The following is a 19239-nucleotide window of genomic DNA, read 5'->3' as shown; positions in this document are numbered from 1 at the left end:
TTTGATAAATAATTAAGGAATGCATAATATATTATTTAGATGCCATGGTCTTAAGAATCTGAGTGGTATTTCAAGTACAATTATAGTCATTTATTTATCAGAAGAAAATTTACATAATCACACTTCAAAATCCAGTGGACTGGAGAGATATCAGAAAGACACCCACGAATGTGGTAATGACTCTAAGCATTAGATTAAGTTAATAATGTACTGATGCACATGATATTCGAACATCTAGCACTGCAATATTTGATCACTTAAAATGATAAAAGCATAAATATTTTTCCCTTTTCAAACTGCATTTTATACAGAAGGGCTCTTTATAGTATAAAACGCAATTTGAAAAATCAAAATTGAACTAGACAATCTCTACTAAAGTGGAGCTAGTTAAGTTTAACTTAAAGCCAATTTTTTATTTCCATTGGCTAAGAAAATAATTCTGTCTTAATAATAATTATTGGTTAACAAAAAATATTGTTCACTTAATATATGTTGAATTGACAATATAGACCTTAAGGCTAAAGTCCAGAAAAATGACCAAAATTCAAGTCCTCTCTCCTGTCAGTGAGCACAGCATGCAAATGCAGGGATTACCTATTGGAAAGGTAACACATTTTCTGTTAGCTCAGTCATGCTATGGATTCTTCCTTAGCAGTTAGTCCATCTGAGACAAATTTGGCAGAAATATATGCAGTATTTGTACTGTCCTGTTTGAATCACTGGAATCCCCTGTCATATCTGCAAACTCAGATTTTAGACTATAATTAAGCATGAGTCTTCAGTGTGAAAAATGTAAGTTATTGGGCAATTTGTAACTTTATTTGGGGACAGTTAAACTTTCTATTTGTTATATTAATCTAAGTACCTACAAATTGTCTTAAGAGTTACTTTATAAAACAATGCAAATATAAATTCATCAATTAATTCCTATTTCCTTGCTATTTAGGTATTTTCACTACTAGAATCACTCAAGAAGTATATACTACAAACTCTATAGATGAAGACCTATCAAATTATTTTTCTTCCATTCTTTGCAAACTCACTTGCCATGAATTAGTCATGGTAATAACTTCATATTTAAAGCTCCTAACAGTTTTCAAGCTATTCCACAGACTGTAAAATATCCTCAACTTCAGATTCCTATCGGCCAATGCTAAGTTAATTTTGTGTATAGATCATATATTTCAAGGATAACTCAATACATTAAAATCATATATATTGAGCAGTTACTATGTATAAACTATGTGCTTTCTGAAAATAAGGCCTAAAATCCATTATTTGAGTTTCGCTCAAAGACAGTTAAATTCATGAAACAGTTTCAGGTACCTTCATAATTCTCACTGAATTAAAAATAAGGTCTAAGTACACTTCCATTATTACTATACAAGAGCTCTAGCCCTGACAGGAAGTAAGTCCATGGGTTCTGAATTTCAATGATATTAAATCTATTGTCTTCATGAAGGCATTACCTCCAAATAAATTATAGGAACTTTTTTTTCATTAGACCAGGGTTGATAAATACATAAACTAATTATAATCTAATATATTTATTCAGTGAAAATATTTCTTAATACTTGTTAGAAATTCTTCCAGTAAATTTCACTCATATCTATCTATATATGGGTGTACAGTTATAGATGTATAGATTTTTTTTCCCCAAAAGACAAAGATTTAAGAAACGTCTGGGTAGTAATCTGCAAATCATTTTTTGTGGACTGATTCAGAGGAAGTGTTTATGTACTTATTTATTTTTGGTATACATCCCTTTTTCGAAGTGGTTCATTTACAGGTTTTCACCAGTCATTAAAGTGATTAACATTTATAATTATTTCCCATCTCCCACTAGCAATTAATGATATAAGACAAACATTTTAACCTTGTCAAGTCCAAATTTAAAACTTAACTCCAAGAGCCAGGTTGCAGTTAAAAGTCTTCTCATAGCTTGTTTTCCCAGGGCCAGTAACTATTAAAAGAAACTCAGAAAACACAAGAAATCCTTCAGACTGCTATTTAGCGACTGTATGAAATGAATATTGTTAGCTGAGTGTTTTAATAAGGCAGCATTTTCAAAGCATTTTCCTAAGACTATTTCCAATTGACCCTGTCATAAAGTAGTTCCAAACTGCCTTAAAACAGTAATCAGTTTGAAACCAGTGAGCAAGCCTATGACAGGACGTTGTTAATAATGTGCTTCGGATATTTACCTGCGAAATACTGAGCTGAACTACTTTTGTAAAAGAACAATTGAAAGTAAACGGCCTTTGTAATGCAAATCGATACAGTTACAAAAGCCACCACCTTTGGACTCCCATAACTTCACCTGAGTTTGCAACAGACCTATCACTAAAGCACAGCCCATGAGTTGTGGCACGTCCATGTCTACTCAGGAACGAGTGACCATCACCCAAAAGGAACACTAGACGTCTCCTCCTGTTTCCGAATTCCTTGCGCTCCTCCAAGATTCCTCTTTCCCAGCCTTTCCCGAGGGCCGCAGATCCGGACCTGCACTGGGCTAGGTGGATTTAGACCGGTTAGAGTTAAGATGGTATCATTAGCTGCGCACAGCGTGACTTCCCACTAATCCTCTCTGCAACTTACAACAAGTTTAAATGTCCATGCATGATGTTATTAACTGGCTTTAGTAAGTGCTTAAGACCGAGATCTCTTTTTAATGCAATCTCTGAACAAGTTCTACTGTATCCACCCAACAAGATTAATATTTCCAGCTAATCTGATTGGGGGAAGATGCACCCTGAGTCCCTAGTGGGCAGTGGGGGTGGAGGTGTTAGCTGATTCAGCGAAGGGCCCAGAGTGGAATGCGCTCACCAACCGCGGCTCTGGATTCACAAAACTTCCTCCCCCAAGAACTTCCCCGCGAAGCGGGAGAGGGGTGATGGTGGGGTCTTTTCAGTTAGCAGTTTTTCACTGGGTTAAAAAAATAGGAGGGGGACACACAATATCTTTATCAACGATATTGATCATACTCAGAGAGGATGCCTGGGCAGAACTACAGAAACTGAGTGCCAGCAAAAGAAAGCCCCTTAATCACAAGTTGCCTGCTAGACTGAGGAAGGGGCCCTAGGATGCCTGCCTCCAGGGGATGTCCTGGCGTGACTGAACTCCGACGTCACCCTCATCCACAAGCCCAACTCAATGATTCAGAAGCAACCGTAGTCCCGAGCTGGCGAGAGGCTGGACCTAGATGGCTGTTGAGGGGTCGAAGGGCAGGGAAATAAAAAAATAAAAAAATAAAAAAACAGAAGAGCCCTCGCGGACGCAACTTAGCATACCAGGCAGAGCGAGGCTGGCGGCCCCACGCTGCGGGGTCCAGCAGCGCCCGCGCCCAGAGGTCGCGGGGCGGTGGAGGGTCAGCGCCGGTATTTGAGCTCGCGGGAACTTGGGAGGCCTCCCAGCCTGCTACTCGGGCCGTAGCGCGCCCCCGGCCGCCCTATCGCGCGCCAGTCCGGAGCGCGCGCCAGCCCCGGGAGCGCGCGCGCCGGCGCACCAACACCGGTAGTTCCAGCAGCTCCGGCCGCCGGTCTCCAGGGAAACACCAATCAGACGCCCGCTTTCTGGAAAGGGCTGCGAGCCACCACAGCTGCTGGAGGATTCCGGCTGTTGGCGGTCACAGGGAAGCGTCGTGCTGCCCGGTCGCTGACCGGCCGCCTTCGCCGCTGCCACTGCCTAGCCCAGCTACTTCTGCAGCCAGTCACGGAGTCGGCTGTCTCCTCTGCACCGCCCACGCCAAGCATCTTGCAATGCGGCTGCTAAGCCTGGCTATTTTTAGATCTCAAGAAAACGTTGTGCCAGAGCTCAGCTAAAACCCAGTCAAACCACCAAACACAGGGATGTGCTTCTCTTTGAACAAATATGGCTCAGATCTCCATATTTCCCTGAATAAAGTCTACTATCTTCACTTTTTAAAGTCCTACCTGCGGTGGTCTAACAGTTGGCTGCAAAACGGAAAGCCACACTCTCCCACCTCAAAGAGGTCATCACCTTTCTAAGGACGTGCACTAACTCGCGGCCCTGAGTGAAGACAGGCAGATATTCCTTAGCAGCAGTCATAGCTACATTCTTTTCATTTCCATTCACCATCTTTAGAATTAATTCCACAATTAAGTCCAACATTTCCCAGAAGGGAATGGAGGTTTCTGCTGATTTCTGTACTAGGTTAAGTTGTGTTATGATACCAATGATCACACAAACAGGATAACAAAGCCATCCATTAAAATCTGGAGACACTGAAGAACTACCTCACATGCCCCATCGCTGTAGGACCTGTTTAACTGTCCGAAGTACTAGTGTTAAAACAACTGATCAGTATTATAGCTGTCTTTTTACTCAATAACTTCTAAAGGACACCTTGTCTCTTGTTGCCCATCTCACCACACCCCCCCCAACACCCATCCAAATGCAACATATTAGGGTGTGTTTTACTTAATCTAACTAATTAGGGGAAAGCTAATTCATAGAAAGACAGAGCAGGAAAAGGATATCAATATTCTTAAGCTACAGTGGTATTTCCAGAGATACAGATCCATAGAAAAAACTAGACAGTTATACTATCTGTATTTCTTTCATATATTTTCTAGCCTATTAGAAAATAAAATCTTTGGCTTCATCTTTCCATTTTAAAAAAGTCAAAACCTTAGAATGCTAAACTGTCTTGAACTGTTTATACCTTATGTAGTCTATGAATAGGAAGAACATTTGCGAACTTGAAATATACTCATCCTTATCTATTACTTATTATTTAAGTGGTTTCTTAATTTTCATCAGAAACTACACATAATCAAATTAGAATTTCCTATTTTTCCAAATAAGGAAGTCATTTTAATTTAAAAAATAAACACAGATCACCAATAGTAGAAATTTAGTGTTTAAAAAGACTTGAAAGCCACTTTGGGAAAAGACTTCATTTTGAATGTAAATAATGCATTTATCTCATTACTGTGCACATTAATGGTAACTTCACTAGGGGCCTGATACTGTGAGTATGTCCATTCACAACCTGCAAGGATACTGCAGAGGTTTTCCTGCATATCTTATTTACCTGTATTCAATTTCCATTTTTGTTATTTTGGATTTTTCTGTATGACTGTATTTTTCTTAAATCCTTTATAATTCCATTATTGAGTGACTTTTCATTGTTAATTTTCTTGTATAAAGTAGGACAAGGAAAATAAGTTGGTTATATCTTTATATTTACTTTTACAGGTGTCATTTTATCGGCCTATTTCTAAGTATTTCATGAAAAGATTCTAGATGTCAAAACCTGCAGTTAACGTTCCTGTTTAGAAATACACAAAATAATACCTTTGACGTTGGCAACTCAGATGTATTATTCAGCAAAACAGCAATTACTCATTGTTTTGCACTTACATATTAAGAACTATGCGACACTTGGTGACACAATAACAAAATTGCAAAGTCAATTATATTTAAAATAGACATCCTAATAAAACATACAACCAACTCCTTTTACTTTTTGAACTGTTTTGTTTCCTTTTTCTGACTGTTTATAGTCAAATAGATTGTGTGAATGTTAAACCTAAGCATAACAACCGATTCACACACATAATGAGAAAAGAAAAGTTAGAAAATGGGGAGGAGTGTAATATAAAGGGAGGTGTATTTGTGAGGGCAGCAGAATCCACCTAGCAAGGTGCCAGAACCTTGTATATTTTTAGAAATGTACATCTACGATATTCTTCGCAATGTCAATCATAGTAGCAAACTTTGAAAGAGCAGTGTCTGCCAAAATTTAAAGCAAAAATTAAGCTAGATTCGTATTCAGTAATTGAATAGATTCATATTAAAAAATTAAGCTAGATTCAATAATTCTAAGGAGCACTAAAGTAATACAACTCAAGTAGAGTCTCTTTATACTTAAGAAGGAAGAGTTTCAGGTGGGAGTAGGTGTTTGTTCTATTCTATTTTAATTGGACAAGAAGCATTTTTGTAACTTGAACTTGCCAGTAATGAATTCCACTCTTCAACCCAACCTGTAGCCTGAATTGAAGTTCCCATCAGGAAATTAAAATGTTTGGATAAAATAACTTCTAAATAAACTCTATTTCTTTTTGCTTCTTTTTGTATTTTCTGCAATGTAGCCCTTCGCAATGATATTAGTTCTAGTGTGGGAAAATATTATAATTGAGATCTGGTAAGTTATTTGCAGACTTCAAGTTTTTCTTTACACTGTGCTGACATTTAGTACAGCCCTGGTGAGGAAAACAATACTACCATTCATAGCTCTAGACGTAGATTTCAATCGACTTAAGCGGGCACAATGAAACTTGGTCATTCACTGGTTACCCATATTGTGTTCTCAAATTTTCTCTCAGCAAAAGTATAATGACTCAGTATTGTATGGTTGCATAGACAAGGGCTCTGAACAAGAGACACTAGTTTTGTCTGACGGTGTGAGAAAGTCGTGAAGGGATCTTTTCTTCCAGATGGTGTTAAATTCAGCTGCCTTTTTAACATTGGCCTTGCACAAGCAATCTGCTGCTCCCCTTTCACAAAGACTGTGCTTGGTTCCCACTAGTTAACATGCATACTCACGCAACCTGCAACTTCACTCCAACTGTTTTACAATGCAGTGGTATGCTAAATAAACTTGATCCGGTTTCTGCCAATGTTAAAACTAGCTTTCAAAGAACTACTTAACTGATATTTACACTTCTTTTGACTTAAATGTACATGCCTTTGGAATATTTCAGATTTCAAAGAAATATCACCTTATTATAAGGTCATTGTAGAGATTACCTCAGACACCCTTCAGACCCATGCTCAGATACAGTCTCTCTCTTAAACACACACAAATAAAACAAAATGTCAAAAGTTTGATGCGCAATAGAAAAAAAATTGGGACATGTTGCAGCAAGAGCAGTGGAACAGCAAAAAATAAAATGAAAATAATAACATTGAAATGTATTTTTATTGATCAATACGTCATGTAACATTAGTATGATACAAAGCAAGTTTGATATGACAATGGCAAACACATAATTATAATATTGTTTATTTTCCTTAGATGCTATTTTTAACATATTTACATAAAAGACCGAGATGTAGGCAAAAGCTTCAGTAATTTGACTCCATTGAGTGCTTTCAGTAAACAATAGGTTTCCCCAGCAAACATCTTATTGCCTTAATTGAACCTCCTTGAGAAAGAAAACCACACACTTTGTAATGTAAATGTTAATTGTAGTAGACAATGGGTCTAGGTAAATAGCACCCCTGGACATGAAGTAAATGAAAGGAATACAGGCACTTAACAATAAAAGGTTGTTTGCACAAACAGTGCTTCAAATGTAAATAAACAAGGGTCTTCTCAACGGTCACTACAGTAGTAAAACTTTGGCACGTGTTCAGCAGCCAAATTGAGAATTTACTTTAATAAAGTCTCTCAGAGTTTCTAACTGAAACCATCAATGGTTTTATAGGCTTCTCCAGTTTGAAGTCATAAAAGGAGTTGGAAACGTGTACTGCTTTTGAAGAAAAAAAATGTATATTTGGGATTTTCAGTAATCTAGGCCACATGGAAGGTAACAGGCCATTTTGGGCATTTTTCTTATTGCAATGCTTGTATTTATGTTTAAGTACCTATGCAAATGTTTTCTTAGTGACACTGGGAAACTGTGAGGACTTTTATGAAAAGATTACTGTGGGGACCTTCAAAGAGCCAGAGTTTCTGTTAAGCATAGTCACTTTTAGATTAAATAAAAATGGCTGTTTAGAACACCTCTAGCCGGGACTATACCAAAACAACCTTTTACCGTACTGTTATTGTAATCAACTTTCCATAGGTTGACGGTTTTATAGTTTTACTGCCAGTGTGTCTACTAGAAAAATTAGGGCAAGTTCCTAGGTATGTTAAGAGGTAAACAGGCTGATGAGGTGATGATAATGTCTGTTATATAGAGATATGAATTTTTAAATATAACTCACCCAAAACAAAAGCCAAAAGGTGGTCACAAGGCCAAAAGTATGTACTGAGAATTTGACTTGAGGTGCAGGCAGTAAATGGGAATCTTGGAACTGCTTTCTACTAGCTTTCCTTAAATATTGAAAATCTCAGTCAGAGAAGGGACCCAAACTTAATTATGGCCAGATTAAACAGAGGTTATAAAATTAACAGAAACAGACAGTATGCAGCAGCTACAGACCAGTTGGTGCTGCTATTTGGGAAGCTGCAGATGGCTGTGGGTGGGAAATGCCTCTACTTTCTTAAGCGATGGAGATGAGTATGGTGTGTGCACTTGATGTTTTTTTCATACCCTCACCCCCCAACAGGGCTGTCTGTCATAGGCTGCCGGGCCGCTTTACCACTTGCCCCCGAGCGTGGGAATCGGAGCGTCCTGCCGTTCACATCTCCTGCATTCCGTTTAGCGGAATCAATTAGGCAAGACAGACCCTCAGATTCCCCACCCCCTTCCCATTTTTGTCAGGTCTATATACGTCCTAATTATTTCAGTTTGGGATGCCAGAGCTGTTTCCTGGATAGACCTGATCATCCTTAAACAAAAAGAGAGGAGGCGCACACGTGGGTTGTGGCGTAAATGTCACTTTCATTTCCAATGCTAGGCGCAGAGTAAGACAGAACATTTTTTTAACACTTTGACAAGAGGGGAGGCGATCTCGTCTCCATCATGTCTTTCTGCTTCAGTAGCTTCCTCAAGGAAACCCTCTTGGAACAGAGAAGCATCTGTCCTTGTATTTTGAATAGAAGAATAAAAATCAGCCTTTGCTTTTTTTTTTTTTTTTTTTTTTTTTTGCATTTTCCCTCCTAGCTCTATGTCCTCAGTAGATACAAATTATTAACCTTCCAATATAAACTTTTCTGAGAGTCTAATTTCATATCATTTGACATACACCCCCAAATACATGTGGTTTCCAAGCATAATCTTAATATTTTTTCAGGGAAGAGCCTCAGAACACCCTGAGTCTACATATTATGGAATCATTTTTTTAAAACTAGGTACCAGTCATCTCTACAACAGCTTTCTAAAAAAAAAAAAAAAAAAAAAATCCTCCTCATATTTAAACTTTTGTCTTAAAGTATGTAGGACAAACTGCACATGCCTCTTTACTCATTAGCACTACACAATCCTCCTTTGCAGCTTTAACAACCACTCTCGAGGAATCTGGCACCTTTATATTTTGGTATATGTACGTCACTTAATTTCTTCTAATCCCATCTTTAATCACAAGGAAAACAAAAACAAAAACAAAGTTAGATTCAATAAGTATTCCTGACCTTTCTGGTTTTTACTGTCTCTTGGTTGTAGTCTTTCATTTTCACACGCTCCCCGGCGATCTTGAAGGAGTTTTTACTTTCGGTTATCTAGCTTTATGAAGACCAATACACTCATACAGCTAGATAACCAAAGATAACAACTCGCTTCCCTCACACGCCTCTGTCTTCCTCTGGCCAGAGTCCAGATGCCGAAGTTTCTGGCAGTCCCGAAGGGTAGTCCTCTCGGACACTTGGCCGCGTTTAAGATTCCTCCTTGTATGTAAATATGACCTGGTTTCTGCTTGTGTGCGGCTAAAACATCCAAACGAGATCTGTGGCTTTCAAAGTTTATTCCGAACTTTTCTTTTCCTTCCAGCAAGTAATCTCCGGCAGCGTTAGCAAACAATTCATCTATTAATATCAGAAAATAAAACCAGCTATTAAGGTGCAGCAAGCGGTTACGACCCAGTAGCAGCATCCGTCCCTTCAGAGGCCTCTATTTGCATTGTAAATTGCTTCTTTCTCACGCAAGACTCTTTAGCCTCCCTCTATAGAGATGTATAAAAAAGCCAAAGGCAATTTCCAGCGCAGGTTAAGGAGGACGGAAAAAACAAAACAAAACAAAACATCCCATGCTATAGAAGTGACAGCTGATTCAGGGATCTGCTCCTGATCCTTTTGGGTTAGGCACCATGAGCTTTTTACCAAGCGGTGGCAGCTTGATTGCACATTATCTTGTGTGTGTGTGTTTTGGGGGGAAGATCCTCGATTTTCACAGGGCTTCTAGGCTGGGGAGGAGAAGAAGCCGTCTTGCTGGCATGCTGCTGCCCCCGGTCTGAAAGAAGGAGAAAAGGGCCATCATTGGAGGGGCTTTCACTGCCAAATTGCGGACCAGCCCGGCAAGGTCAAAGGTTCGAGACCGCAGGAGACCAAGGTAATGATGATGTCATGAGAAATCTCAAGTACATGGTTATTGATATGCATCAGTGATCAGCCAACTGCCCCAAGCCTGCAGCCCGGGCAGCGGCAGCGGCAGCGGCAGCCGCAGCATTGCAACAAGCCCTATTTTCTCAATCAACATCTCTTCCGCTAGCACTACGGACTGCTCCTGGAAAAGCAACCCGCGGCCTTTTACCTCCTTGGTGCTAGTGTAGATCGCTCTAATATCCAAAGACTGGAAGAAATCTCTCTCTAAGGACAGATAAAAGCATTTCAGATCTGGGGAACGTCTTTGCCTGAATTTCTCTTCTGGCAGATTGCATGGGCAGGCAGATGAAAGGCACTTTGCTGTTGCTTAAAGCAGGGCCTTGCTTTCTGGGGCTGGAATCAGCTCTGTATTACGCAGTGAGTCGATGTGTGATTACATTGACAATTTGCTCTGGTGGTGTGTTTTTAATGGCTTCACAGCTCAGACATGTTTTCTATCTGTGTACCATGGCGATAGGGCAGCGTATTTTGTTCTGTAAGTTCAAAATGAATGTCCTAAGCAAGCCGACTTCATCCTGGTTTTTTAAAAATGACTCTCTCAACAGGGGGTGTGCCATAGAATGAAGCACAGGTAAACACTGCTGCAACAGTTTCTAATGTTGTACACAACTCTGCTGTAATAAAAATGCTGCACCTTTGTCTATAGTTTCACACATCAATTTTCATACAGAAGGTCAAAATATATGAGTTTTTCTTATGAAATTATGAAAATCGTATTGCTATCACATGGAAAAGACAGGTAAAACACCTGGATGTTAATAGCATAACTCTACCCCCACCCCCCCCTTCCCCATACCCACCCTTCTTCTATTTAGAGGGGAATATTGTTTAATTAGTTAGCCTCATTCCTTTTCTTAGGACTTTTCAAAGTGTGACTATGATCACTTAAAGAGCTCTTCTTCTCTTTCCTTCTTACTGAGTAATCTATGCCTAACTCATCTATAATATGTACCATTCTAATACTCAGATGCCCCTCAACATAACATCTAAGGTATAGTCCACATAAGATGCATATTCACCATGGGTGAACTTTATGGACTGTTTTCCAAAATTATGAGTTATGTTTGGTGATGTTACTATTTTTAAAATATATGCTACAAGAGAATGTCATAAATCTTCATATTCATTTCACACATCCCTAGTTTATCACAATACCCTCATTTCTATTCGTAAACTATTTTCCCCAATGACTAAAACACTTTCAGAATTAATATACACTCTTTCATAGATTCAGTAATTTATTCATTTAAGACATGAGTGTGAATATGCTTACTAGATTACATACAGAGCACATATGAAAATCCTACTGAAAGGACTGAGAAGTAAAGAAAACTAGAATTGCTAAGAAAAGCCCCCAATCAAGAGTACAAACAACAATATTACACCAATTAAATATACGATTTAATAACACGGATGCCAACTTTTCCCTAGATTTTTTATTAATTTACTTTTTTGGTAACCATTCTTGTCCTCATTATTGAGAAAACACTGTGCTATGGAAATCACTCATCTATTTTTCTTATCACATTTAGGTACAGAACTGTGATCAGAAAAGGCTATATTGGGAGATACATATATGTATATATGTATATATATGTATATATACACACATATATATGTGTATATGTATACAAACTACATGTATATATGTATGTATATATGTATATATACATATATATATACAAACTACAAATTAATTCAGAGAAACATACTCCTATAGAGTTACTGTTCCTTCTTGAACTATGAGGCCACAACATAAATTACTACTGGATAAGAATTGAACATATCACTGAAGAACATGCCAGTTTTGACATTATGTAAAACCCTAATGAGCTTTGCTGCCTTGGAAAACAGTGTATTTTGGCCTTGCTTTCGAAGACCTAGAAGCAGAATCATTAGTGAATTGGCATGTACTACATAAAGCAAGCATATGATCAGATCAATTCAATTGCTTAAGTCAAAACCCCAAGAAATGCCAGATATTTTTAGCATATCTTTTTGCTTTATATATGTCTGGGTGGGGAGTGGTGAAAGTAGAGATATGTGATGCATGTATATCTGTGTATCACCCCCATATTTGTGTGGATTTGCAAATTAATGTGGCTACATTTCCCCATTTATCAATTAAATGCATTTTAGAGCCCAAGTAATTATCAGGAAAGCCAAGACATTGAAAATTTGAGATGCTTCTACAATTAGAAGCTACAGAAGATACTGTTTTAAAATAGCATATTCGAAGGCAATGCCACATAGTCATATCAACTGACTCCAGGACTGGCCCCCATGCCTGTCACATATACTGTAGATTCATTATGAGAGCTCCCAACAGTGAAAATAGTTAACATAATGATTATGGGCAGTTTGTTCATTAACCATATAGCCAATTAAATATTTTGCTTCTCCATCATCTTCCAAGATACGAAGAAATAAAAGATATATAGCAAGGTTTAACACTGAGCACTTGATTATTTTGAATATTGCCAAGGTTCATATTATGGTTTATCATATACATTTCAAGGACTGTATTATTATCTATGATGTGAGACAAGTTGAAATAATTGTGCTCTAATGATTCCTAGCAATGTGTGCCATACATTGTTAGGAGAAACTATTAACACCTACATGTTTTTATTCCAGATACTTTTGTTTTTCAAAAAGCTATTTAAGTGAGCTACAGAATACCCTTTTTGAAATCTGCATATTGAAGGATATACTGAATTCAAATGGTTTGCCTATTCATTCTCTAATAAATTCCCATTAATGGCCAATAGGTTAGGACGTGATGGTCATGCTTGTTTTCTAATCTTTTTATAGGTCTCCAGATGGCTGAAACATGAATTGAAACATACTGGTTTTCTTAGGAATAAACAATCTGTGCTTAAGTTAAAAGTGAAAAGTTATGATGTTCCACATATTTGGATCAGAATCATGCTATTCTATAAATGCAAATACATCAGATTTGCCACTAATATTTAGAACACCTCTCTGAATCCTATTAACACTACTGCAGAGTATGTAAAAAATTGGTCTATCACCAAAATTGTTTTTAATATTGTGTGTGTATGATTGTCATGCATGTAAACTACAGTCCACTAATACAGTCAAGACTACCATTTTCTACAAAAAGCCATTTAATTTAGGGCAATCTGTATAGTTCAGGCAAGGTACTTGACTGGCTTACTTTCTAATAAAAGTCTCTTATTGTTTCTTCTGTGTTCCAAATTCTTTTTTATAGGCAGTTACAGGTTATGTTTACATTATCTGCAATATATAATTATAAAGGCTACCTATGGGAAAAAACTGCACATATGGAAACTTAGATTTTTCTGTAATTTTATCTATTGCATGAACTGGAAGATATGCAATAAATACACTACAGTCCTGCCACCCAGTAAATAATATTCTATTTTGATTTTGTGCATCACTTTGATTTTATCAAACATAAATTTTAAAATTACCTTTGGTTGGTTGGATTGTCTATTCATTTTTGCTTCTTTGTAGACTCATCTGAAAAACAGTCAAGAAAACAAATGATTACTATATATATATATATATATATATATATATATATATATACACACACATATATATATTCAGGTCTAGATTTGGCTTCATTTAAAGTATTGCAATTACAATGATTTTTTTAAATGCCAAGAGATTCCAGAAAACCTAGTACAATGTACCCTGGGCTTCAGTACCTACAGGGTTAAATATGCTAATTTGCATTTAAATGGAGACACGAAAGATAATGGGAATGCAAAATATGCAGAATCTGGAGGGGTTTGGAAATTAATTTTTTTCTTTCTTCTTTTATTTTTAGCTTGGAAGGAAGAGGGACTCGAGAAATATTACGGATTTGAACATTGTAACCTGCCATACAAAAGAGGAGGGAGAGTTATTCCATGTAAGAATTTTAAGACTGGAACAAGTTGTATTTTCTAAATGTTTGAGGGACTGAATTTCCAGGCCCTTCAAACAATGGGAATCCCTGGATAAATATCTAATCCATTAGAAAGATGCAAATAGTTTACTGTAAGGCCACAGCACGGTGAGATGTGCATTCATATCTGTGTCTCCTGATTGGCTATTTCCTCCAGTAAATCAATGAATAATGTAAAACCTGATTGCTGTAAAGTGGTGGATTTTTTATTCCTTTGCCCCATCCCCCATGACTGTATATTCAAGAAGTCTTACACTCCTGAAAATAGGTTGCTTTTCTTTTATGATTTTTTAATGCTTATTGTTATTTTGGAGTGGCAGGGTGGGGCTATTGGTTTTGCAAAATGAAAGTACTGCACTGGTTCAATTATGCTGACTATGGAGCTTGTTTCCCGGGACAGCACCCTAATTACTGATACCAAGATGAGGAAGGAGGTGGCGGGCAGAGGTGGGCATCAGGAGAGGGAGGAAACTGGATTCGACCCTCTGTTCTGGGCCCAAGGCAGCCACAGCTCCAAAAGAGCCCCCGGCCGTGGCCGTGACTTGACAGGGCCTCCGGTCTAACTTCTGATCAATTTCACTGCTGCCCTGACCCCTCAAGACAGTCCTCCATTCAAGCACCGCGGGTATAATTGCAAGAGAAAACGCCGCAGACTCTAATGCAAATACATTGCCTGGGTTCCCACTGCCCCGGGTTCCCTCAGACAATTCTAGGCCACAGAAGGAAGGTCTTGCCTCCCTCAGTGGGGTCTGGGCTCCAAGCAAACCGCAGAGACCCCGCTACGGTACGACACCAGAAGCTCCAAGTCCCAATAACTAACCCCGATGCATCTTGATGAATCTGAACTTGGGATAACCTGGTAAAAGAGGCCCGTCGCCTTCCGGGGTACAAAAAGCAAAGAGAAAAAGGAAATGGAAATCCACCAGGTCTAGTTGGCTACTGCACATAAGTTTCCGCCAATTCCAATGAGACCCTCACATCTTTGCCAGGTAATTGCAACTTTGAGGTTGTTAAAAGAATTATTCAAAATGCGAATCCTAAATCCAGGAATGCAAAATATAACCGTATCTGGCTCTAGTTTAAGAGGGAAAAGTCCCACCACCAACAACACAAAATTACATACAAAATTCCCCTTTCCAGCACGAAATTTTCCTGGCTTCTCCCTGCAATCGAGGGTCAGGCCGCTGGATAATTAACAGTCCTGGCTCAGACAACTCTCGAGATCAACAGGTTTAGCATCTGAGACACACAATCAATTAGCTGAAACAAACCCGGGACTGGCCCTCAGAGCAGCCCGCAGCGGGGCTCTGCGGGCATCGACTCGCGGCTAGGTGAGGAGCGCCGGCGCGGAGCTGCAGTGAGCAGTGATGGCCCCGCGCCGCCGGTAGAGTTGCCGCCTGCGGGCCGCCACGATACTCACTTGCTCTCCCTGCGCTAGGCAGTGTTGCCCCCCAAATCCAACTGGGCAGGAATCAAAGCGCGGGCCAGAAGACAAGATCCAGAGTCACAGGGCGGCCGCAGTACACAAACAGGCTCATTTCGGCGTCTCAAAAAAAGAAAAAAAAAATTCAGATCATCCCTCTCCTGAGCACATTTAAAACTGCCGCTCAATTCCACGCGGTGATTCTTGCTTGATTGGGTCTAAAATAGTTTAAATGGATCTTCCCTTCTGGGAAGAGAGAGAAGGACGCAAAAGACGAAGGAAGAAAAAAAACCCAACTTTTCCCCCCCACGCCAGGCACTTGCTCCCTGAACCTCGGAGCGGAGAGTGAAGTGGTGTGTGCGAGGCTCGGCAAGTTTTTGGGGGGGCTGTCCAAGGTCTAGTCCAGCCCCCTCTGCCGAGGAGGACGTGCTCTGAAACTCAACCAATTTCCCCACTGCTTTTGTTACTGATGAACTGAAGCCCTATTGTTCATCCATTGCCACGGTCTTTTTCAGTCCCCACACTACGTTCTGCGTTGCCAGAGATAATGAATTTGCACCCAAACCTCTCATAGTCCCCTCCTGACAGACGGAACAAATTAGAAATGTCTCGCCTGAAGGAGGGCAATGGCTACATTTTCCCATTGTAGGATGCAAAGCACACATTTCTTTGGAAACTTCTTTTGCCTTTTCTACCTTTTATTATCTTCTTCTGTTTCTTTTTTCCTCCAGTTTTTTCTCTTGATTTCTTTAGACTCCCCCTCTTTTCTCTTTTTTAAGAATAGACCTATCTTGTTTTTCCAATGCACCAGTTTATGTAACTTGTGGATCTTTTCTACCTTCTTTCCTTCTTTCCTCTCCTTTCTTTTTAAAGGACTCCCTTTGCAATTTTATTTCCAAACTTGGAGAATGACCTTTTGACTTGCAGACTTTTTTTTTGAAGAAAGGTCTTTTGGTTCAAGTCCCCCTTCCTCACTCCTCACTCCTCCCCTTTTTTGTTGTGGTCGTTCAATTTGTTTGGCTAAAGACAAGCAATAGATTATAAGGATTTTTATTCCTTAAACTCCAGAGCTATATTCAAAGGGTACCAGGGACGCGCCATAGGGATTATCTATTTGAGGGGGAAGAAAAAGCGTGTGTGTGTGTGTGTGTGTGTGTGTGTGTGTGTATTCGTTCCAAGGGAAGAGGCAGAGAGATGTGGGAGGGGGTGGGTGGGAGTGTGCAGTGAGAGAATGGTGGGGGCCTTGAGGGGAAGGTGGGCTTCCTACAACACGATCTGGAAGACTGTCGGGGGGTGTAGGCGCGAGAGGGTGGGTGCAACAATCCGTCTCGCGGAGATCGGATTGCACCCCTGGGCCTGTTCGCGCGCCCCAGCCAACCACTGCCTGGGCACGGGTGTCTACGCGCGCGGGCGCTTGTTCCGAGCCTGCGCGCGTGCGACCGGTGACGGGAGGTGGGGGGGCTGTAAAAATTCAGATGAGTGGCCCGTATGTAAATGCGGCCGGGGGGAGCTGGGAGGCAGTAATGAGAGCCGCGGGCGCGCAGCCCCGCCGGCGGCCCCCAGCTTTCCCGCCAAGTGCAGCCGGAGGACAGCCAGGCGTGTCCTTGGCGGGAGGGCCCCCTCCCGCCGCGCGAGTCCGCCCCCCGCTTCTCCCCCACACACACCCCCTCGCACAGCACACACTCCCCTCGCAGGCTTGGGGCTCGGTAGCCACGAGTATGTCAGGAAAACAAAGCTAGGGCTGCGAGGTGGAACGAAGAAACGGCAGCCTTGGCGGCCAAGGACAGGACTGGAAAGCCGACACCGCGGCCTCCGGCACTCCTTCCTTGTGAGTCCGCTGCTCTGCCCTCCGCCCCCGGCTCCTCAAGACCCCCGCCCAGAAGAGTAAGGACCATTTCTTAGCTGCCTAGGAGAGGGTGGCGAACTGATGCGGGGACAGATGTGCACAAGGAGGTGCCAGGAGCCCCTCGCCTGGTGCGCGGGCACGCACACGCTGGCGCGCCGGGCCGCTGAGGGGAAGTCTGAAGGCCTCCTTGCAGCGTAGCCTAGAGCCGCCACCTGCTCGCCGAGGCTGTAGAGCTCCAAGTGAAAAACACACCAGACTAAATCAGGCAAGGCAGCTCCGGAGCTGCGGTCACGGAATGGTTCGCACCTCAGACCCCCACCCCCACCCCACTCACCAGACAATGTAATCGGAAAGGCCTGGCTTTTCAGAGGGAACCTGCTCTGACCACCTCTACCCTCATACCCCCTTTCAAATGGGTGAAACTCGAACTCCAGCCCAGGAGTTCTGGCCTAGATATCCCCGCAGATAAGTCCCAGAGGTGGCAGTGGAGAGACACAGATCTCTCTCTCATCTCGCTCACAGCGCCTGCCTCAGTGTGCGCTCCAACCCGAGCACCTCCCCAACACACACACACACACACACATCCGCGCGAGACACTCCCATCACATTAAAACGCACGCTAATGGCACGGCTGTTAATGAAGCCGACGCGCATAATGATTGCACAGGTAAGCAGGTACCGAAACGAGAAGCCCCCAGTAGTCGACTGGGTGATTTACCTCTCCCTACTGGAAACACGTATAGCTTAACGTGTTTTGGGGGTGATTTGCTGTTGTCTGAGGTCTCCCCCTCCTCTTCTCGTGGAAAGAAGCCAAAAAGAAAAAAAAATCATGTTCCATTGTCAGTCTTCTTTCTGATAAGCTACTGAGCATTGGTCTAAAACATTTGGGGACTTGATTTGATTTGTTATCTGTTGTCTTTGATTTGTTGTTTTGGGGTGTATTGTTTTCTGAGGGAAGCAAAAGAACGTGTATTTGGTGGGGCTGGAGGTACAGGACAAGAGCCTGCGGGTGCGGTCGGAGGGCTGGCGAGGCTGGAAGCCAGGCAGTGGCGAAAGAAGGCGGTGGCTCATCCTCCCGGGGGGTTGGTACCGGCCCTCTTGGCCCCCTCGGGCCTGAGCGCGGCCAACGCCGCTGCCGCCGCCGGCACTAGCGGGCTCCACCGGCTGCCGTTCCGTGTTTTCCCCCATCCCGGCTTCACGTTCAAGGTTTAGCTGCGAGGTCACGTCCATTGACGTCAGCTCCCTGTCTCCCTCTACGTCCGGCTACATTTACATACATCAAGGAAATTAGGGCATTAAAAAAATATGCAAATCCTGAGCGAAGAGGAGCCGGTGCATTCCTGGCGCGATCGCCTTTTATTGAAGCTTTTAATTAAAGGGGCTAGTTGGCGAGCCCATGAAACAACCGCCAAAACCCCCAAAAGAGAAAAATAAACGCTGTAGCCTTCGGGAACGGTTGTTTCGGCTCCTGTTCTGTGGGCGGCTGAGGACCGCCGGCTGCCGGGCTCGGAGAAGAACAGGTTAGAGGAGGCAGCTCCAGCCCATGCATAATCAGGGCTCCGCGGCGCCTCCATTCTTTCCTCCTCCTCCTTCTCTCCTCCTCCTGCTCTCCTCCTCCTCCTCCTCCTGCTCCCGCTCCTGTTGGTTCCAGCGTGTATTATTTTTAATACTGATGCATATGTAAAGCTATATTTGCATTTTCTAATCGCGAAAAGTTCAGGTTGTATTGTTTTATTGATTCTCCCCTCCCCATTTTTTCTTTTTTTGCTATCTTATGTCTGTCTTTCTTGTCCCTT

The 19239-nt window shown here is 41.5% G+C and overlaps 1 long non-coding RNA gene across 25 annotated transcripts in view; it reads right to left on the bottom strand.

Moving 5' to 3' along the window:
* The window catches only part of LOC109448670 (uncharacterized), a 136643-nt gene that overhangs the window by 100237 nt on the left and 17167 nt on the right, over positions 1 to 19239 (bottom strand). For 13 of the 25 annotated variants that reach the window (XR_012495036.1, XR_012495039.1, XR_012495037.1 and 10 more), the window contains 4 exons: positions 18162 to 19081; positions 15595 to 15720; positions 13693 to 13741; positions 6928 to 10082 (listed from right to left, as the gene is read on the bottom strand). This is a non-coding gene — a long non-coding RNA (uncharacterized LOC109448670). Of the gene's footprint in view, positions 1 to 6927; positions 10083 to 13692; positions 13742 to 15594; positions 15721 to 18161; positions 19082 to 19239 lie in introns of those variants that run through there. The other 12 variants (XR_012495043.1, XR_002137581.2, XR_012495041.1 and 9 more) reach the window with 3 other exon arrangements.

The sequence above is a fragment of the Rhinolophus sinicus genome, linkage group LG03, assembly GCF_036562045.2.
Source record: "Rhinolophus sinicus isolate RSC01 linkage group LG03, ASM3656204v1, whole genome shotgun sequence".
Taxonomy (NCBI): Eukaryota; Metazoa; Chordata; class Mammalia; order Chiroptera; family Rhinolophidae; genus Rhinolophus; species Rhinolophus sinicus.
Note: the sequence above shows the minus strand (reverse complement) of the source record. Positions and strands in the feature narration are given on the sequence as shown.